Source organism: Colossoma macropomum, unplaced genomic scaffold (genome assembly GCF_904425465.1).
Source record: "Colossoma macropomum unplaced genomic scaffold, Colossoma_macropomum, whole genome shotgun sequence".
Lineage (NCBI taxonomy): Eukaryota > Metazoa > Chordata > Actinopteri > Characiformes > Serrasalmidae > Colossoma > Colossoma macropomum.
This window is the reverse complement of record NW_023494793.1, coordinates 18,587,273-18,609,770: the sequence shown is the minus strand read 5'-3', so window position 1 is coordinate 18,609,770 and position 22,498 is coordinate 18,587,273. Positions and strand designations below refer to the sequence as shown.

General features: G+C 35.6%; 1 protein-coding gene and 1 long non-coding RNA gene across 2 annotated transcripts in view; both read left to right on the top strand.

Annotated features, from left to right (window-relative positions):
- LOC118814056 (sialoadhesin-like) overlaps window positions 1-22,498 on the top strand; it is a 96,044-nt gene that overhangs the window by 57,720 nt on the left and 15,826 nt on the right. The gene's annotated exons all lie outside the window — the stretch shown is intronic.
- Window positions 5,451-5,763, top strand: LOC118813403. The gene is made up of 2 exons (XR_005007640.1): window positions 5,451-5,512; window positions 5,620-5,763. It is a non-coding gene; the product is annotated as an uncharacterized LOC118813403 (long non-coding RNA).

Genomic DNA, 22,498 nt, shown 5'->3' with positions numbered 1-22,498 from the left:
GGAAACAAATGAATATCAATAATTGTATGTGTTTGGAGTTCAGTTGTGAAATTTTTACACAAAGTGTTTTCCATGGAAATCCATGACATGACCTGCCAGACTCTCAGTGAGCAGACATGGCTGAACCCACAGGCTATATGTAACGTTTTAATTTCTAGAAGTTCATGGCAGAGATACAATATCCAGGACTGGAAACTGGATTCAGGGTCCAAATTTAAAGACCTCTGTTCTAGACTGTATCTGCACTTAGCAACACGTCTTTTGAGACTATAAAGCAAATTTATGGATGTATAACCAGTTGCACTTCCATCTTCTTCTGTTTTTTGCGGCTCTCCCTCAAATGCGTATGCATAGAGAGAAGCACATCTTGGGTTTTTACATGCAAGCGGCCCAGAGACTGCATGATTAGGTTCATGCACCAGTTTTATACATAACACGTTTTGGGAATGCATCTGAATTACTCAATCCAGCATAAACCATCCATTGTATCTTAAGTCTCAATGAACTCATGCAGCTCATTTCATGAACACCGAAGTCAATAGTTCAATTTCATGTGGAAAGTTTATTAGAGTTTGTCCACAGTAAGAAAGTGGAAGATGCAAAAGAGTAGTAGAGATTGACTTGAAATCACACCTGGAATAAAATTCTCTTTGTAAACTTACAGAGAGTGAATGTTGTTGAATACTGTCCTGCATGTTCAGTAAGACTGTAAAAGTTTCAAAAGTATTTATCATCTTTGAACAGAGAGACCAAAAACTACAGTGAAAGTCCAGCCAGCTGATCATGTGTTCATCAGAGAGAGAGTCACTCTGACATGTGAAATAGAAAGTGGAGATCACTGGAATTATGAATGGTATAAGAATAATAATCTTCTCAGAGATGTTAAAAGGAAGAAATATGAAATCTCTAATGTGGATCAGTCTCATGCAGGTGTTTATACCTGTAAGGGAACACAGTCAACAGGCCGAATATACACACACACCAGTGAAGCTGTTACACTGACTGTATCAGGTGAGTGTGGAGTCTTTCGTACTTTATTTCTCTCTGTAGGAGTTTAAACTGTAGATGTGCATTACAAGTATAAAACATCATAGTGTCTTATACAAAAAAACGCAGAATCTCAGGAGTCTCGTTGAGTTAATGTACAGCACTGTGCAAAGCTCATCAGAGACTTCCGCTCATTTGCTTCATTTCCGGTCAAAACAGCCATAAAATAAGCCTACAAGCTATAACTTTTCTGTGTTGGAAAAAAGCAAAACACACATTTAACAGAAAGGTACAAAGAGGCCTCTACAACTAAATACAATCTCAAATTGTTCTGTGTTTAGTGTGTCCACATTTTTCTTTGTTATGGCTTCTTTCCTTTTTGAAAGACTCGCTTTAAGTTTTTTTTTTTTTTAAACTCAGATTTCATCCACACATATCTGGATACCCTTAAAATAATATTTTTCTCTCTATTTTCCAAGAAATTCTCATTCACACATTTTTGAAATTCTGTTTTGACATGAGGACACACAAAAAAAAATCCAAAACACTCATATGAGCCTTTCAGCCTAGTAGAGGCTGATAACACCTCATAAAATTTAATGTCCTAGTAACCAACTCCAGAAAACACATCTGGAATAAAACTCTCTTTGTAAACTAATAGAGAGTGAATGTTTTTGAATACTGTCATGCACGTTCAGAGAGAGTGTATAAGTTTTAAAAGTGTTTATCATCTTTGAACAGAGAGACCAAAAGCTACAGTGAAAGTCCAGCCAGCTGATCATGTGTTCATCAGAGAGAGAGTCACTCTGACATGTGAAATAGAAAGTGGAGATCACTGGAATTATGAATGGTATAAGAATAATAATCTTCTCAGAGATGCTAAAAGGAAGAAATATGAAATCTCTAATGTGGATCAGTCTCATGCAGGTGTTTATACCTGTAAGGGAACACAGTCAACAGGCCGAATATACCCACACACCAGTGAAGCTGTTACACTGACTGTATCAGGTGAGTGTGGCGTCTGTTTCATTTTGTCTCTTCCATTAACAGTTAAATGTGTGGTAGAAAATTCTGGACTTTTTTTTAAATTAAATACAAGTAAATGCAATTACATTGTGTATTTACTGCATTAATGTTATTATCTGCATTTCTCATTTGAGCGTGCATTGGTTAAGATACAGGCTCGAACAGAATTCAGATGTTCACAGGCCACACTTAAGTAAAATGGGTTTATCAACAAAAGGAGGATCCAACATCAAGGTCAGCCAGTCCAAAGTCAAAAGTCAGATCATGAAAACAGTAACCATGTGTGAAGCCCAAATAGCAATGTTCAAAATTCAGAAACAAAGTCAATCCAGAAAATACAACAAAACTGAAAAGACAACACCAAAGACAAGGTCGGAAATCAAACAAGGCAATGGTCAAACACGGTAAAGCAAACAGACAGTTTAGAAGGCTCAGTATTGATCTGGAAAAAAGACAATACTTCACAAAGAACCTGAGCTAAAGCCAGGACTTATATAATAAACTTACAAGGTACAAGACACAAGGAGCAGGTGTGGTAAATCAGTAGTCAGGTGAGGCAGACCGGTGTAGATTCATGTGCGGTGTTCTGGGTAAAGTAGTCCAGAGGTTGGGAGGCAGTGGCAGCGGGAATGGAGGAAAGCATCAGAATACAATTCAAATTCAATTGAAAAATCTGTATTTTAATTTGCATTTCCATGTTTAATGGTTGAAAGTTTTTACACGGAAAAGCAAAATTCTTTTGACATTTGATTTTCATTGTCTTAATGTTCTGATTCTGACATGTGAAAAACAGAATAGCAATGGCTCATTTGAATGTGGATTTCATGATGTTTGCACTCCAGCTCTTCCAAAATTAAACAACAACAACAAATTGACATTGATTATTGATTAAACACTGAATTTAAAATGTTGACTAGCTGGGCATACTGGGCAATAAGGAAGCACAACTCTCAGTAAATAATAATGATCAAGTATTAAGTGTAGCCATAGTATAAATAATATTTCATTTGTGAGAATGTATAAACAGAAATCTGGGAAAGCCAGTTTAAATGATCCTGATGCAGCTGATAAAAATAATAATAGTATTATCTATAATTTTAAATACTGTTTGCTTGTTCTTAGTTCTGTTCTGTATAGATCTGTTTATTATTAGACTGACAGATGAAGCAAACCATTTTAAAGGATTGAGGATTGTAGTGGGAGTACTGGGATGTCAGGTCTGATTATGCAGCAACTGAAAATAGTTTACATGTCTCATAGGTCAGGTAAAAGGGCACCTTTGCAGGTCTGAACTAGCTCTGCTCCACGACCTGTGTTCCTGCTCGAAACTGGTCACAGTGTGATGGACATTGGTGCCTGTGACAGCCATAAGCTTTCCTAATAGGTTAGAAAATCACTTCTACACAAAACAACAGGAACTTTTGAGAGAATTGTCCTCAGCCTGCTTAGAGAGTGTAAACATATCCCTAGCAACCGTTGCTACCACTGCTTAAATTTTCTAAACAAGTGTCTAGCTCTGTGCCAGTACCTCTAAAATTGAGACATTTTTGTCACTTCCTCTTAAAACACACCCTACACTAAAACCTCCCTCCCGACGTCCTGCCCACAGCGTTTGATTGACAGGAGCACCTCGTTAACAGCTACAATAGATTTGCAAACTGGGTTGCAGATAGATTTTAATTTTGGCAGAACTGGAGCACAATGATGAGGAAATGCAGTTGTAAATATACAATTTAATTAGCATTTTGATAATATGCTGTGTGTGTGTGTGTGTGGGTATATCTCACAAAATTGTCTTTCTCACTTTATTTCTATCATTAACAGTTAAATGTGCATCAGAAGATTTCTGTTGTATGTACCAAAGAAGATCTGCAGAGACGAGGTGGTGGTTCATCTAGTGTTTGATCTGTTTTGCATTCATATTTTAAACAAACTGCACCACAGTTTGATTAGAAGTGGACTGAAAAAGAACTCCACAGAGGGCCTGCATCATGGCAGTGTTCTCTAACAAACCACACTAACATAGCAATTACACCAGAAGGTTACAAGATTATTTAAATCAAAGAAGTGTGACCACACCCTGAAATCAAACTGAAGTTTCCTCCAAGTGAAAGACAGAATCAGTAAGAGTGAGATCTCTGAGCTGGTTGAGTGTTTCACTTAGTGATAGGGGTGGGTGGAGCTAGACATGAAATGAAAAATTTTGAAAGGTATCAAAAGCACCCATTCAGAATTTCTGTCATGTGACAGAGCCCAGATGGTCAAAAATAATGAGAAGTCCAAAAAGAACTCATAGTTAAAAACAAGCAAAGAAGACCAAAAATTTAAATTTAAATATAAAAAATTCATTATTAACAACATAATCATCATTACATAGAGCAACTATTATAATGGAAACTTGGATTCATTCACTATCAAATAAACACAATGTTACTGGTAAATGTTAATCACAAGAGACTAAATACAGACTAATTAAATCTGTAACAGTCACTTTCATTCAAATAATCTCCACAAAGTCACTTTCACCCAGTTTCACAATGACAACAAATGACCACACCGCCGTGTCTGGTAGGACAGTGTGGAGATTTGCGTAATTAACTGCTTCTGTTAGTCACAACCATCTTGTCAAGAACAGCCATCCTCCAAACACCATGATGTCCATAAAGATACAAAACACCACACAAACATACCACAAACATCACAGAGACACAAAAAATTGTAATTTGTAATTTAAAAAAAAAAAGTAAAATTTGTAAAGAAGATTCACAGAACATGTTAACCAAGTATGAAGCATTATCATGCTGAATTGTAGCCATTCTTTACCAAATTATGTTATTTTTTTTGTTTGTTTTTTATCTTAAATACTTGAAAATATTTTACCATCCGGGAAGGAAAAGTCTGCATTCCTTCTTCTTTACTACGCTGTCTCTAATATTCACTGATGATGGGGGTCTCTGTGTTCAGATCATTACTGAGTTCTCCACACTTTCTGTTTTCTCTACTGTCTCACTCTCTCCTACAGATGGTGATGTGATTCTGGACAGTCCTGTCCATCCTGCGACTGAGGGAGATTCTCTGACTCTCCGCTGTTTATTTCGCTCCACAAAGCCCTCAAACCTCACAGCTGATTTCTATAAAGATGGATCACTGCTCCAGACCCAGACTACAGGAGAGATGATCATCCGTACTGTCTCAAAGTCAGATGAAGGTCTCTACCACTGTAAACACCCAGAGAAAGGAGAGTCACCAAAGAGCTGGATCTCAGTCAGAGGTCTGCTGCTTTCAACACGAAATATATAATAATTAGCATTTTTATTTTGATTAAAATGTGTTCAACAGTAGTTTCTCTTCTTCATTACAGTGATTTTGTTGTGTGTATCAGGTTTGTCCAGTTCAGGAGCTCCAGTCTCAGCGCTCAGTCTGCTCAGTAGTTTCATGGCAGCGTCTCCATATTTGCTGGTGTCCATTGTGCTGGGGGTCAAATGTTACAGAGCTCAAGGTAAAAACTCCCTCTGTGTTTCTTCAAAGTGTCAGTAGTGTTTATTACTACTATATAAAATCTGTTGAAAGATTAAAGTGAAATGTTGATCACTGTGTTTTTCACAGCTGAACCTGATGAGGAGAACAGAACATAAGCAGTGATGGAAGCTGGAGCATCTTGCTGAGTGAATACCAGGATTTTACATTATATATATTTTAATGTGCTTTAACACCCAATTAGAGATTACTCAATATGACAGGTCAGAAAAAGAGGCTTTAAATAACATCTCAACATCCAACTGTTCATCTATGCTGTGTGTGTCAGTCAGTGCAGTTCTAGTAGTCTTTTAGTTCATCTGACAGAACAGAAAAGGAGCTAAAATCCCCCTGAAGCAGCTCACTGAGCAGAGTGGATACATTACATGTGTTGCATTGTATTTGACAGTGTTTATCTCCTGTGTCCCTGTCAAACAAACAAACAAACACATGAATGAATGAATGAAAACATGGAACGTGATGCAGTTTGTTACAGTCTAAGTCGAGCTGATATGCCTGGCAATATTTATGATATATTATGTATATATGGTATTTATGATCAGCTAAAGCAGCTATTACTTATTAAGTAATGTAACATTTTCCTTTATATTAACAATAACTGTTCTATCTAAAGGCTTTTTGTAATTAAATTCATTTTAAGCTACAATCACGTTAGCTTAAAAAGATGAAGCTCCTGAATAAAAATGAAGACAGAAATACCAAATTCATCCAAATTATTCAGGCCAGAATTAATTAATCATGTTTCCATGTTACTTACTTTTATTGATATTTGTCTTTCCTAAGCTTTTTGTACTGTGACAAACACTGTTTTCATAAATTCAGTAACTGAGCGGTTTTCAATATTTACTTTAACTTTGTAAATGCAGTATTATTTTTTCACTTTTTATTGTTTTATAGTATTTTTTATTCATAGTTCAACATGTTGAACATTATTCATAGTTCATTGTATTTTACGTGTGTTAACTATCTTTTACTCAGAAATTTGATACACACTTGAAGTGAGATTTGCTTTTTGTAAACTTTCTAAAAAACGTACTGTTTTGTTTCAATAAAGATAAAATGAATAATCTGAATGATGAACTGTGTTGATTGTCTATTCTGAGTGACTGAGTCGTGGGAAATATCTAGATTTACTGTCCAGATTCTGGTAACTTCTATGGGTAATTCAGCAGCATCTGCTTACATGGGTTTAAGTGGATTTTTGTTCTACTTTTAGTCTTTTTTTGTTCTACTTTCACTTTATTAGACGGTTCAGTTTTCACAGAACTGACATCCCTGTTCAGTAACATCCAATATTCCAAAGATCCACAACAAACAACAACCATTTTCTTCTACTCCACAGAATGAGGCCTACAGTAAAAACTGCACACTGCAGGAGGAGCATGTATGTAAAATGATGTGTCTAGATTTTTGATGTAGTTTCCATGGTGTGTCAGTCCATTTAAGATGAGCTTGAGCCCAGAGATGTCAGCAGCATTTCTAAACAGTGTTGACATAAAATAATATGTAGGTCACAGGTGTGCAGTTGTGGTTTCTGGCCTTTCTAGCACTTCACTACAAGAAGGGTAGAAAATATGTACTATTTAAAGCATAGTGCGACTGGCTGAGTGCTGCTGTCTGTGTGTGTCTCCAGAGTTGATATGATCTTACACTGACCATTGTCTCTCTCTCAGATGAGGACTTGGATTGCTGAGGCCATTTAAGGGTTGATTTCCTTTCTTCTCCTCTGTTTTACTGTTTCTCTATTTTTATTAAAATGACATTGTAAATAAAATTATCCAGCATATTGGAGCACTACTCTATACCTGGGCAATAGATACACTGTATGATAGTAAACATATTGATAAGTAGTCTATCATCAGAACAGTCTGCTATAATTATTGAGTTTTAGTTCTTCGTTAGTTGATGATGTCATTGCTGCTGTTATACTAGAATAGAAGTGAGACCACAAACACATCTAACTTCTCTCAGCTCTCAGGTAGAACTGAGTGTTCTAGGCATGAGATTGACTGATAAAGTGCAGAGCAGGTCTATTCATAGCTTATTGATTTGTAATCAGTGAGATGCTCCCATAGGTTTGTTACTAATGTTTTACACCATTGTAAACTGTATTTCGACATTAAAAAGTCACAGCATGTTGCGATTTAAAAATATAAAATGATAATACAAAAGGAGTCAGTCACTGCTCTGCTCCATTATTGCCTGTTTACCTGCGCAGTTACAGGAGTTTCCCTCTCAAAGCACAAAATACTGGGAGGAGATTATGATAATAAAAGCATCTACTCTGATGGCCAAGACTTACAGCAAATCCTGTGAAAAAAAAAAAATAATGCTAACGTGGCTGACATTGAGAAAAGAGAGAATATTTACATAAACATGTATTTATTTTTGATAAAAAACACTTGTAAACACCTGTCATTTTATTCTTCATTTGATTAAGGAAATTAAAAAATATAAAACCAAACACACACACACACACACACACACACACACACACACACATTTTCTAAGCTGCTTATCCTTCTGGGTCACAGGAGGGTGCTGGAGCCTATCCCAGCTGTCATTTGGCGGAAGGCAGGATACAACCTGGACAGGTATAAAACCAAATAGTTTTAGAAAAACAATATTTCAAACTGTTATTTCCTAAAGAACAACATTTGGCTAAATAATGACTTGATTTCTTTTCCAAAGACTGTTAAAGGCACATGTTGAAACTCTGTTGACTGTTCAGTGTCTGCTTTACTACAGCTGCTTGTTATTTTATTTGTGTCACAGCCCAGTGACAAAGGTGTCCTTTGCTGCTCACAAAACACTAATATTTTGTAGGCTATTTTTCATTTTGGAAAAGCAAAAGGAGACTGGAAATTTCACACCTCACTTATGAGCTGAAACTTTATGAGAATATATTTATAACTGGATCATTTGCATCTCAGTTTAAGTTGCTTTTGGAGATGATTGGTGCACAAATGACAAAGCAGAGGACAAACTAATCCTTTGGATGTTCATCAAAAAGTATGTGTTGCTTTTACCCAACCAATGGGTCATGTTGGTTGTTGCTAAGCCAACACCAGAGAAACAGTAATTGGTCGTGTCTTTGAAATGAATGAGAATAAAATAATGTTTCTGTTTTGACAAGAAATCATGTTTGTTATGCAAGATATCATTAGTTATACATTTGTTGTACAACCGAATGAAACATCAACTAAGGTATCCAGTCAGATGGTTTGAGCATACTGTAGTTATCAAATTAGCTAGCACACAGTGAAGGGAATGGGATGACGAGAAGGCCTGGCTCACAATCAAAGTTCCAATTCATCCCAAAGGTGTTCAGTGGGGTTGAGGTCAGGACTCTGTGCAGGCCACTTGGACTCCTCCACACCAAAATCATCAAACTATTTTTTATGGAATTCATTTTTTGCATATGGGCCAAGGTTTAAGAAGGTTGAGGTGGTATGCCTGGAGTGAACCACCTCAGTTGGACCATTTTACCTCATATTCGATCTCTCTTACTTGTTGTGCGACCTCAAGGGGGCCATTGCCACTTGGTAAGTAATTAATAGCTTGTCGTGGGCAGCACCTCCTTATGTAAATTTCTTCTCTCACTTCCACACCACCACAGGACCCCTCCTCTATATTTTCCTAAACTAATATCTTAAATTGTGGCCAATTTGTCCCCAAAATCAGAGGATAGGTAAGGCAAGGACTAACCACAACCTGAACACTAGGTTTTTCTCCCTGGAAATCAATAGTGACTGACACCAGTGGATATTCATATATATCCCTGTGAATACATTGCATTTTCAACTTTTAAGCCTTCTCCAATGCCATATTTTGAACCAGGCATTGACGGATTGTGATCTGATTTCAACCCGAATCCAACAAGATTTGATATGTACCCCCTTGAATACTTACTGCTATGCAGTACGTTCCAGCTCAGTCAGGGAGATGTGTGGTGAGTCAGGGATCCAGACCAGAGTCCCCACCTCCATGTGATGACATTGGTCCTGGAAATGGCATCAATGGTATTATCAAAATTGATGTTCTGAATATAAAATGTAAACTGCTATAAAATGTACAACTGCTGTCCAATCTGCTGTGTGATGCTGCACTGCTTCTCCACCGGTGTGCAATAGAGACTCGGTAAAACCATTAACATCATCAAAACAACAAATTGTAGTCTATTATTCAATCTTCTTCAAACATAAAGGTCAAACGATTGTCTTCTAAGAACATCATGTCAAGGTCTTGGACATGTTAGACAGTTAGCAAACAGTCAGTTCTCACAGTCGACATGTTGGATGTGTTAGAAATGGGCAGGTTTGAAGACCTGAGCTGCTTGAAGAAGGATCAAATCATTATGGTCATATAACTGAGAGCATGTCCAAAACAACAAGACTTGTGGGGTGTAAGTACATAACGACAGTGGTCTGAGGTGGGAGAAACCATCGATCGGTGACAGGCTGATCAAAGACTTATCTATGTACAAGGGCAACAAAGAGGGCAACGCCTGGTCAGAACTAACAGAAGGGCTACTGTGAAACAACTCACAGAAAAGTTTAATGATGGTTACAGGAGATATGAGGAATGTGTCACAACACTGCTGCATAAGGAGTTGTGTAGCTGCAGACCAGTCAGAATGCCCGTGCTAACCCCTGTCCACCAAGTGCCTACAATGTGAGTGTCACAACTGGACAGGGAACAATAGAAGACGGTCCATTTTCTTTAATATTATGTGAATGGCCAAGTATGTGTGCTCTGTTTACATGGTGGCAACAGGATGCACTGTGAGGGAGTGTGATGCTCTGGGCAATGTTCTGCTCGGAAATATGGGTCCAGAAATTCATGTTGGTGTAAATTTAACGCATGCCACCAACCTATACTTTGTTACGGACCAGGTACATCCCTTCATGGGAACAGTATTTTATGATTGCAGTGGCCTCTTTTAGCAGGATAATGCGTCCTGCCACATTGATCAGGACTGGTTTAAAGAACATGATGACTGTGTGATGCAATATTGTTGCCTGTGTATTTCTTCCTGTGGGCTGGTGGAACATTTGAGTACTTTCAACATAATAGCCTATTAGATGTTCACCTTAAGTGAAGAGCTTCAGTTAAAAATCACTCATTTTAAAGCTTAGTAGTTTGTAACTATGTAATGTGTCCTCCACATTAATAATTTATAATGTAATTAGATATTTAGCTGATTAATTAGCAGAACACAGAAAACCTCACACACAAAAATACAAAACTGTGGAAACATCTCACTGATGATATTTCTGTAGACTATGAGTGCATTGTTTGTGCACATATCAGCCAAATTTAGTCTCAGAAGCCTGAGAACAGAGAAGAGTTAGAGATGTGTTTGTGGTCTGATTTCTATTCTAATAAAATTGCAGTAATGACAACATCAACTAAATGAGGACCTGAAACATAATGATGTTTTTTTAACGCACATTTATTACATTGTTTATGTAAAGCTGTAAAGTCATATTTATTACAGGACAGTCTTTTCTTCACATATTTAGAACAATACTGATATCCAATTTCCAGGCTCATGTCCTTCCTTAAAATCTAAGCAGACCTGTAATGCTGGGACTCTCTGCTTTAGTGTCTTTGCCTCTGAGTGGTGGACTGAACTTTCCCCCGGACTCTGCACTGCAGTCAGTTCTCACGCTCAGTTCTTTCCTCTGTGGTCTGAAAACTCGTATCTTCAGGTATTATCTAGGTTCACACCTTTCTGCTCTCATTCACACTTCATATTTGCAAGTTACCCACAAATACCCCTCACAACCATGACAGACACTTGCTGTTCAACATCATGCTGATAACAATCAGTCCTTTTCTTCTTCTTTGACCCAGAGAACACAACGTTCATTATTTCCATAAACAATCTGAAATTTTGACTCACAGACCACAATACACGACTGTTCACCAATATATTTTAGTTGAGCTTGAGTCCAGAGAGATCAGCAGCGTTTCTAGAAATAGTTGACATATCATTTCTGCTGTGCGTAGTACAGTCTTAACTTTCATTTGTGGATGCAGTGACAGATGGTGTTTATTGAATAAGGTTTGTCAAAATATTTGGTGATCTCCATCACAGAAACATGGCAGTTTTTAATACAGTTCTGTCTGAGGGGTCGAAAGTCAGAAGATTTCCATTGTGGTTTTTGGCCTTTTTTGACGCTCCTTTTATATCCACGCATGATTGAATCCCCTGTTTAAGATGTTTTTTGAACATTTCACAGTGCTCTTCATCTTCTTTTGAACAATGTTGCAGGCAATAATTTCAGAATGAGCCTAGTTACAAAAAAAACTGTGAAACTGATAAAGTAGAGCATTACATCCTTTCTTTGCAACTATTTTAATTCAACTTCAGGTCGAAGTAGATTTATAAAACGCTGCTTTCTGTTTTTATTCACATTTTACCTGCTGTCCTTATCTGTCTTGTATTCTGTGGAGTGATGAATCACACTTCTCTATCTGGCAGCCTGATGGACGATTCTGGGTTTGGTGAAATCCAGGAGAACGTCACCTGCATGATTGCACTGTGCCAACTGTAAAGTTTGGTGGAGGAGGGATAATGCTATGGGGTTGTTTTTCAGGGGTTGGCCTAGACCCCTTAGCTCTAGGGAAATCTTAATGCTTTATCAAGATATTTTGTAAAATTGTATGCTTCCAACTTTGTGAGAACAGTTTGGGGAAGACCCTTTTCTGTTCCAGCATGACTGAACCCCAGTGCACAAAGCAAGGTCCATAAAGTCATGGTTGGGTGAGTTTGGTGTGGAAGAACTTGATTGTCCCACACAGAGCCCTCAACCCTACTAAACACCTTTGGGATGAACTAGAACGGAGATTGTGAGCCAGGCCCTCTCGTCCAACATCAGTGTCCTCACAAATGCTCTTCTGGATAAATGGGTAAAAATTCCCACAGACACACTTCAAAATCTTGTAGAAAGCTTCTCAGAAGAGTGGAAGCTGTTATAGCTGCAAAAGGGACCAACTCCATATTAATGCTTATGGATTTAGAATGGGATATCATAAAAGCTCCCATAGATGTCCCAATATTTTTGTCTTTTTAGTGTGCATTATTCTTAATTTAATACAATTATTAAAGATAAAGAAAACTATGATCAGTTCATCATGTGTTGTAAGTAATTTATTGATTTCCAAAAAATCACCTGAATAAATTGTGCTCTGTGAATAAAGGCCTTTACATTGGCTGGAGAAGGAACCTCACTCACACCTTGTTCAGCAGTGGCACCAGCCTACAATCACCCTATAAATTTGTACATCAAATGAACAGACATTAATCAAGTCAACAGAATTAAACTGTAATTGGGTGTTTTTAACATTTCGTCTTGTCTAAAAGTTTGTTTCATGCAGCAGCACCATGTATTTACAAGTGAACACTCTATTATAAAATCTCACTCACACAGACAGACACAGACAACTATGGGAGCGTCTCACTGCTCACATATCTATAATCTATTAGTAGAACTGTTGTGCACCTCATCAGCCAAACTCACACCCAGACTATAATGTCTGAATGCTGAGAGCAGAGAGGAGTTAGATGTGTTTGTGGTCTGACTTCTGTTCTAGTGGTAATGACATCATCAACGAATGAGGAACTGAAACCATCCATGCTGTTTTTTAAAGTCACATTTAACACAACCTTTGGTCAAAGCTCTAAATTAGGGGTGGGAAACTGAGGCCCAGAGTCCAGCACAGCTTGGGTTTTTTCTGCTCTAAGACTCCCAACTAAACCTGGTGCAGAACTGAATAGTTGAATCAGGTGTTTTTGAGCAGGAAAATCACCCAACTGTGCAGGAATCCGGCCGTCCAGGACCCCCACCCTGCTCTAAAGTCAGATACGCAGTCAGCAGAAGAGTTTAAAGGCAATGACGACAGTTCACCAGATTACACCACACTTTCAAATACATTGATAATGAAATGAAGTTTGGTAGGAATTCTTAGTTCTTGTCCCTAACTGACCACCTCAAATTCCTTTTTCACTGTAGATAGATGGCTTAACCTCTTATAATATCACACCTGAATTATTTTCAACTTATAAATTTAACAAGTTGGCTAAATTCTTTAGTTTAAAAATTACTGCCATAAGAGAAACCAAGTGAGCAGTCAGCCCATAGTACTGGTTATAGCTTATTGTCAGTGGGCTTCCGAAATATTGTCAATTTCAAATATTGTCAATGCTTGCTATTTTCAGACCTTTCTATAACATCACAATTCTTGACAAAATTATTTGAGATTTGGAAACTATCTTGGTTCTCTGACATGTAAGTGTTGCCTTTAAAACCACTGATAATAACTATGGGATTTTACTTGACTGGTTGAAGAACTGGGCTTACATCTCTGGCTAGACTGGTTCAGGGTTGAATTAAGTGGTCATAACTGTTGCACTGGACACTCAGGCAGTATCTTGTGGTGTCCCACAAGGCTCAATTCTGGACCCTTCATAATTTAATAGCTATATTTTCTTCTTGTTAGTATAAATAATGAAAACTAAATTTATTTTTATCAGCATGCTGACATCATCCAGCTGAACATGTCTTTCTCAGAACTTCCTGCAGAGGAAATACAAATAAGGTAAAGAATTTGGAAATGTGACTCCAAGAAAACTGTACCTTTGTTTTAGATTCTTTCTCTGTGAAGGTGGAAATCTACATCAAGAATCCAGCCATGGTTTCTGATGTTGACATCAGTATTGAGAAACACAGCACTGATATCTGCAAAACAGCATATAATCACCTCTGCAGTTTCTCCCAGGTCTGTAACATTCTCTCCATTGTTGAGAGTGAACATGTTTGCAGCCTCAGTCTCATCTAGACTGGATTACTGCAGCACTGTCTTATCTGACCTACTGAAGAGCTCTAAATGCAGAGTTCAGAATGCTGCTGCCAGAAACCTCAGACACACCAGAATGAGAGATCACATTAAAATGGCCCTCATATCCCTTCATTGGCTACCTGTGTCTTTTAGAATGAGCTGTAATGGTCCAGCAAGGTCACTCAGGTCATCAAAGAAATTCAGAAATTCAGCTGAAGAGGCTGAATCAGCTTGCAAGCTCTTAATTCTCTATGCAAAACTCTCAGAGTACTTATATATAATCTTAAAACACACTTACTTAATAAGGCTTTTAAATCTAAGTAGAATTAAATTGTCTGTTCTAAGAGCTGCATTTTATTGCATCTTTTTTAAGTTTTTAATTTTCTTTACGTACAGAAACAGCAATAACTCTTTAAAACTTGCTAAAACAAGACTCCTTGTCCTCATATTAAATTTAAGGATTCTGTTTCAGAGTAAAGCCACTGAAAGGCCTTTAATGAGGAGAGAAGAAATCTTGTGATGACCCTCTAATGGGTCAGTTCTGTTTCTTTTATTAAACTTTTTCTCTCAACTACTGTATGAGTTTGGAAGGATTTTTGGTGGAACGTTTTTTCAGGTATAAACTGACCAAAACTTGTAGTACATGCCCTGCGTTCAACTTGAACTGTCAATCTAATCTTTGAAAAATATTTTAAAATATTTTTAATATTTAATTTAAGGTAATAAGAAATCATACAGCTTTGATCAATTTGTAGGTTAATGAAGTGCTCAGATGTTTTTCTTTGATTTTATGACTGAATCTCCGCCTCTCTCTCTCTCTCTCTCTCTCTCTCTCTCTCTCTCTCTCGCTCTCTCTCTCTTTCTTGTACTGCGTGTGTAAGAACACAGGAAATGTTGAGGGTTTAACACAGAATAGTCAGTCAGTCATTACTGGGACAGTATGGAGCTCAGTTCGCTCTCTGTGACGCTCTGTGAGTAAAGCTTCTCTGTATATCTTTATTAGAGTCAGTGCTGCTGTTTAAAGTTGTTGTTATAAGCTTTTCTTTGATGTTAAAGTCAGAGTATCAGGAGTTTCATTTCGAGGTCCTTTATGGTCTTGTTGTGAGATGTTGTGAATGATAATTAACTTCAGAAAGAGCTTATCTAGACATTTTAGGTTCTATGTTGTGTCCACCTTCCACTAAGTTTTGAACACTTAGTGTTTTTGAATTTGAATTCAGCCCAAAGTGGCCATATTTACCTCACAGTCGAGGTCCCTCATTAAAGGCTGAGGGGCTGGTTTTAATAGCTAGAAAAGTCTAGCAAAATGATGTTTGACTACAAAGTACAACAGCAAACACAAGTTATATAAAACTGAAACCTTTTATTAATATGACGTCTGTTGTTGTGCTGAGGCTGAACTTTAGCCTCAACACAACCGTGTTCTACTGAAACCTGTTTTAGTTGCTCTTGAGCTAAAAGCAGGGTTGTGTTTTAACTGTAGATTTTCAGTGCTTTATTTATTTGTATGTCTTTTGAAAATTACATTTTTTTCTTCATTCTAATCATGATAAAGTAACAGAAGTCATGGTGATGGTGAATCATGCATGTGCATGCTGTTCATGGTGATTATTACTCACACTGTGTGATTTGAGCTGATTCTCCAGTTGTGCACAGCCTTTTCAGACTTATTCATTCTACCTATGATACCAGATAATATTTCACACTGATGCATCATGTCCTCTGATTCTCTCCTGCTTTAGTGCTGATTGTGCTCATCCACTGTGGACAAACTCAAGGTGAATCATTACATCAACATCTACTGTAGTATTTCATTAGCTTTATGTACACTTACATGCTCATCTTATTCTTCATATTTAATACACAACATTAATGTGACTACAGTCATGTGAAAAAATTAGGACACCCCATGAAACCTTTGTCTTTTTAACATATTTGAACATATGGACATTTGATCTTCATTTTAGCATATTTATATATACAAAATTTCCTGAATCTTCAAACAGTATATATGAAGTGTTTTATTGCAAGATTTTTAAGAATAAACATTGTCAATAGCGGTCTTTATAAAATGCAGTAAATATCAAAGCTATATTATGATCGATACCACCTTTATTAAAGAAATAAAAATGCATTTTCCATTACAGTAAAATGTTATTTTTTCAAAAACTTATTATATACAAATTTGTTAGGAACAGATATACAGCATTTTGCAAACTTCATATTGACATTACAACAGTATCATCCAAAAGCTACAGTGAAAGTCCAGCCAGCTGATCATCTCTTCATCAGAGAGAGATTTGAAATAGAAAGTGGAGATTAATGGGAATATTAGTGGAAGGGAAAAAATTTCCAATTTTTTTGATTTCACAATGAGTTCATGTAGCTCATCTCAAAAAACTGCCAACATCAGCTGATGGCAAAAGTTGGACTTTGTGAGAAACATTTGTTAGATCTTGTTCTTTCTTGAGTAATACAGATTAATTGTTTTAGAAATCCAACTGATCAGATAAGAAATAGATACATAAAGCAGTGATGAAGAGGTCAGAAAAATAATGGAGAAAACGGAACTTCAGCTTCAGTCTGACGTCTGTCACATTTCTGCTATATAGTCTTCACTAAAATCTCAATCCTGATAGACGAGTGTTCAAAATAAGTAAAATCACAAGCAAGAACACAAACTTTTATATCTAATACAATTGAAAATTGTAATTTAAGTTAAAGTTATTAATTCATAATAGATCAAAGATGATAGTGTTCTTAAAGAAGATACAAAGTCAGAAGTTAAAGTGCAGCCTGACTAAACAAACTCATTCATAGAACATAGAAACATTAAACTCATTACTCTCAAATCATGTGATTAGGATGACAAACTACTGATATTATAAAGAGTAAATTAGCTCTGCTGACTTCATCATTTTATATGAACAGATAAAGCCAGACTGAGAGTGGATCCTCAGAGCTCAGTCTATACTGGAGACACAGTTACTCTGAGCTGTGAGCCGCCATATCAGTCTGCTGACTGGATCTTTTTCTGGATGAAAGACTTTCAGAATATACAATATCATCATCTGTATAATACATACAGTATAATAGTGTATTATCCAGGAGAAGCAGAGTATAAGTGTATAGCACAGAGGGGATACTATTGGTCAGTGGACAGTGATCCCGTCAGAATTACAGTGAGAGGTATGTCATGTTTTCTGATTTCTTTTTTAAAATGATTTGATTTCAGAATGATTGTGTAAAAAAAATCACAAAATTATTTCACAAGAACCCACAAAGTTTTGAAATAATTTGATGAATCCTCAGAGTATATATGGATCATTCTACCAAATTCATTTACCAAAATAATTCTACAAAACTGTCCTTGTAAAAAAAAACTTATAAAAAAAAAAGGAAAATAAAACAGTAATGAACTAAATATGTACAAAATCATAATTTATAGAGAACTTCTGTTGAGAGTTGGCTGTCCCATATCGTATGGCAAGCCAAACAGGAAATATTTAATGAACATTGATATATATGGAAAGAACTCTAATATATATACAATGAACTTTGATATATATACAATGAACTTTGATATATATGGAATGAACATTGATATATATACAATGAACTTTGATATATATACAATGAACTTTGATATATATGGAATGAACATTGATATATATATATACAATGAACATTGATATATATGGAATGAACATTGATATATATGGAATGAACTTTGATATATATACAATGAACTTTGATATATATATGGAATGAACATTGATATATATGGAATGAACATTGATATATATGGAGTGAACATTTATATATATATATATTGAATGAACTTTGATATATATACAATGAACTTTGATATATACACAATGAACTTTGATATATATGGAATGAACATTGATATATATGGAATGAACTTTGATATATATACAATGAACTTTGATATATATACAATGAACTTTGATATATATGGAATGAACATTGATATATATGGAATGAACTTTGATATATATATGGAGTGAACATTGATATATATGGAGTGAACATTGATATATATGGAATGAACTTTGATATATATACAATGAACTTTGATATATATTGAATGAACATTGATATATATGGAATGAACTTTGATTTATATATATAGAATGAACATTGATATATATGGAATGAATATTGATATATATGGAATGAACATTGATATATATGAAATGAAAATGTATATATATTGAATAAACCTTGATGTACATGGATCGAACACTGAGATGAAAAAATAAATAATATAATTCATAAAATGTTTGGTAACACTTTACATTAAGGGTCGCTAATCAATCATTAAATATATAATAATCAACTATTAGTTTCCCATTATTTAGTTATTAGTTAACTCTTCATTAAGCATTAGCTATTACTTAATAATTGATTAAGCACTTATCAATTAGTAATTAAGTACACTGTTAGTTGATAAGTTAGTTTGTCGTTAGTTTGTGGCTTACTTACTCGTTATCTGTGTGCTAATTGCTGCTTATTACATTGTTAATTAACTAATAAGTATTTTTCTTCATATAAAGAAGTAACATGATAACTTACTAGCACTTATGTGTTAATCCTGCTAATTATCTGTTAATTAACTTTCCATCACCTCCATATATTCAGTTGCTTCACTTTTCTCACTTTGGTTCTTGTTCATTAAAGATGCTTATGGTCACATCTGACCGTAAGATGAGCGCACACAAATTCATGGACGGTTTTCTTATTCATCACGTTCATCTTGGCATATCTGTACTCATATCTGGTAGGAGTGCATGTAAATTTGGGCATAAATGCTGGATATGTGGCTAATTAACCAAAACTATTATCAACATAATCTGTAATAGCAAAAATAAGAACAATAGAAAATATCAATAATACTAATTTGTGTGCATGACAGTCCAGTACAAAAGTGGATGTTCTTACTTTACATGCACATTGATATAAACAAGTGCTGCAACTATTTCATGTTCCATTTAAAGACACATTATACTGTGCTTTTGTTTCATACTACTGACTCACAAACACAGCTTCGGTCATACACTGCAATAATACAGCGTTTATTTTAGGGAAAAAATTACACTAAACGATCACTCTACTATGTTAACAACACTCAGAGTATTTTGTTTTATTTCACATTTTATTTTTTCCAGTTGTTTTCATTTTGATACTATTAAGTTTGGTCAGCAGGGGAGGAGTGCACTCACTGCTGGACATCAAACTCCACCCACGAGCACGGCCATTAGCTTTCATGCCAAACACTGCCGTTTTATTGGCTGGCTACTGAAACATCTGCATGAATTAGTGTGTGCTTCATGTAAATGATATGTAAATGAGGTGCTGGTAGGCTGGTTTCATGCACTGAAGCTGATTTATCATTTATGCTCAAATCTCCACTTGTTTCCACATCGTGCAAAATTGTTATGAATCGGACGCAGAGCAGTTCATACCTTATAAAAGGCAAAAAAAAGGTGTTCTTTTTTTTACGTAACTTTGATGATTAATGGCCATTAGATCTTTACATTTTGACCATTAATTACTTCTTAAATTCCACTTAATCAACCATTCATTGCTTCTTAAATTCCTCTTACTTAACCATTAATGACTGATTTTGTGTTGTCACTTTACTTGGAGGGACACAAAAGCAGTAATTAATGGTTAAGTAAGAGGAATTTAAGAAGCAATGAATGGTTGATTAAGTGGAATTTAAGAAGTAATTAATGGTCAAAATGTAAAGATCTAATGGCCATTAATCATCAAAGTTACGTAAAAAAAAGAACACCTTTTTTTTGCCTTTTATAAGATATGAACTGCTCTGCGTCCGATTCATAACAATTTTGCACGATGTGGAAACAAGTGGAGATTTGAGCATAAATGATAAATCAGCTTCAGTGCATGAAACCAGCCTACCAGCACCTCATTTACATATCATTTACATGAAGCACACACTAATTCATGCAGATGTTTCAGTAGCCAGCCAATAAAACGGCAGTGTTTGGCATGAAAGCTAATGGCCGTGCTCATGGGTGGAGTTTGATGTCCAGCAGTGAGTGCACTCCTCCCTGCTGACCAAACTTAATAGTATCAAAATGAAAACAACTGGAAAAAATAAAATGTGAAATAAAACAAAATACTCTGAGTGTTGTTAACATAGTAGAGTGATCGTTTAGTGTAATTTTTTCCCTAAAATAAACGCTGTATTATTGCAGTGTATGACCGAAGCTGTGTTTGTGAGCCGGTAGTATGAAACAAAAGCACAGTGTGATGTGTCTTTAAATGGAACATGAAATAGTTGCCGCACTTGTTTATATCAATGTGCATGTAAAGTAAGTACATCCACTTTTGTACTGGACTGTCATGCACACAAATTAGTATTATTGAAATTTTCTATTGTTGTTCTATTTTTGCAATTACAGATTATGTTGATAATAGTTTTGGTTAATTAGCCACATGCCCAGCATTTATGCCCAAATTTACATGCACTCCTACCAGATATGAGTACAGATATGCCAAGATGAACGTGATGAATAACAAAACCGTCCATGAATTTGTGTGCTCTCATCTTATGGTCAGATGTGACCATAAGCATCTTTAATGAACAAGAACCAAAGTGAGAAAAGTGAAGCAACTGAATATATGGAGGTGATGGAAAGTTAATTAACAGATAATTAGCGGGATTAACACATAAGTGCTAGTAAGTTATCATGTTACTTCTTTATATGAAGAAAAATACTTATTAGTTAATTAACAATGTAATAAGCAGCAATTAGCACACAGATAACGAGTAAGTAAGCCACAAACTAACGACAAACTAAGTTATCAACTAACAGTGTACTTAATTACTAATTGATAAGTGCTTAATCAATTACTAAGTAATAGCTAATGCTTAATGAAGATTTAACTAATAACTAAATAATGGGAAACTAATAGTTGATTATTATATATTTAATGATTGATTAGCGACCCTTAATGTAAAGTGTTACCAAATGTTTTGTTTAGACAGAGAGGGACTTTTGGGGTTGTGTGTGTTGTAGCCTTGCTATCAGAATTCCCTTCCTTTAAGCTCCACCTGGAGTTTGTTAATGCCCATTTATTGATGTACAGTTTTTCTTGGCCATCCTCAACCCTTCAACAGCAACTTTCATTCAATATATATCAATATTCATTGTATATATATAAATGTTCAATCCATGTATATCAATGTTCATTAAAAATTTACTGTTTGGCTTGCCATATATATATATTCATACACACACACACACACACACACACATACACATATATATATATATATATATATATATATATATATATATATATATATATTGCAGTTATGTAATTTTTTGTGTGTTTTGAAACATTCTTATTATTTTGTGTGTGTAGTTGTAAATAAAATAAAATAAACATAATTAAGCTATAGGGTCATTCAAGGCAAAGTGTTTTAGTCTAAAATCAGTTAAAAGTCTACAATGGGTTTTCAACTCTCACTCAGTTCTGGAGAATGATCCATATACATGTTCAGTAAGACTGTAAAAGTTTCAAAAGTATTTATCATCTTTAAACAGAGAGACCAAAAGCTACAGTGAAAGTCCAGCCAGCTGATCATGTGTTCATCAGAGAGAGAGTCACTCTGACATGTGAAATAGAAAGTGGAGATTCCTGGAATTATGAATGGTATAAGAATAATAATCTTCTCAGAGATGCTCAAAGGAAGGAATATGAAATCTCTAATGTTGATCAGTCTCATGCAGGTGTTTATACCTGTAAGGGAACACAGTCAACAGGCCGAATATACACATACACCAGTGAAGCTGTTACACTGACTGTATCAGGTGAGTGTGGCGTCTTTCTCACTTCATTTCTATCGCAGTTTAATTCTGTCATTAAGAGTTTAAGGTGCATTAGTATTATAAAAACATCATCCTGTAATAAACATATCACAAAATTTAAAATGCACAGAATCACAGAAGCCTCCATGAGTAAATATAGAGGTCTGTTCAAAAGTCAGAGACCCTTTTTTCATTGCATTTCCAGTCAAAACGGTCAGAAAATCAACCAACAA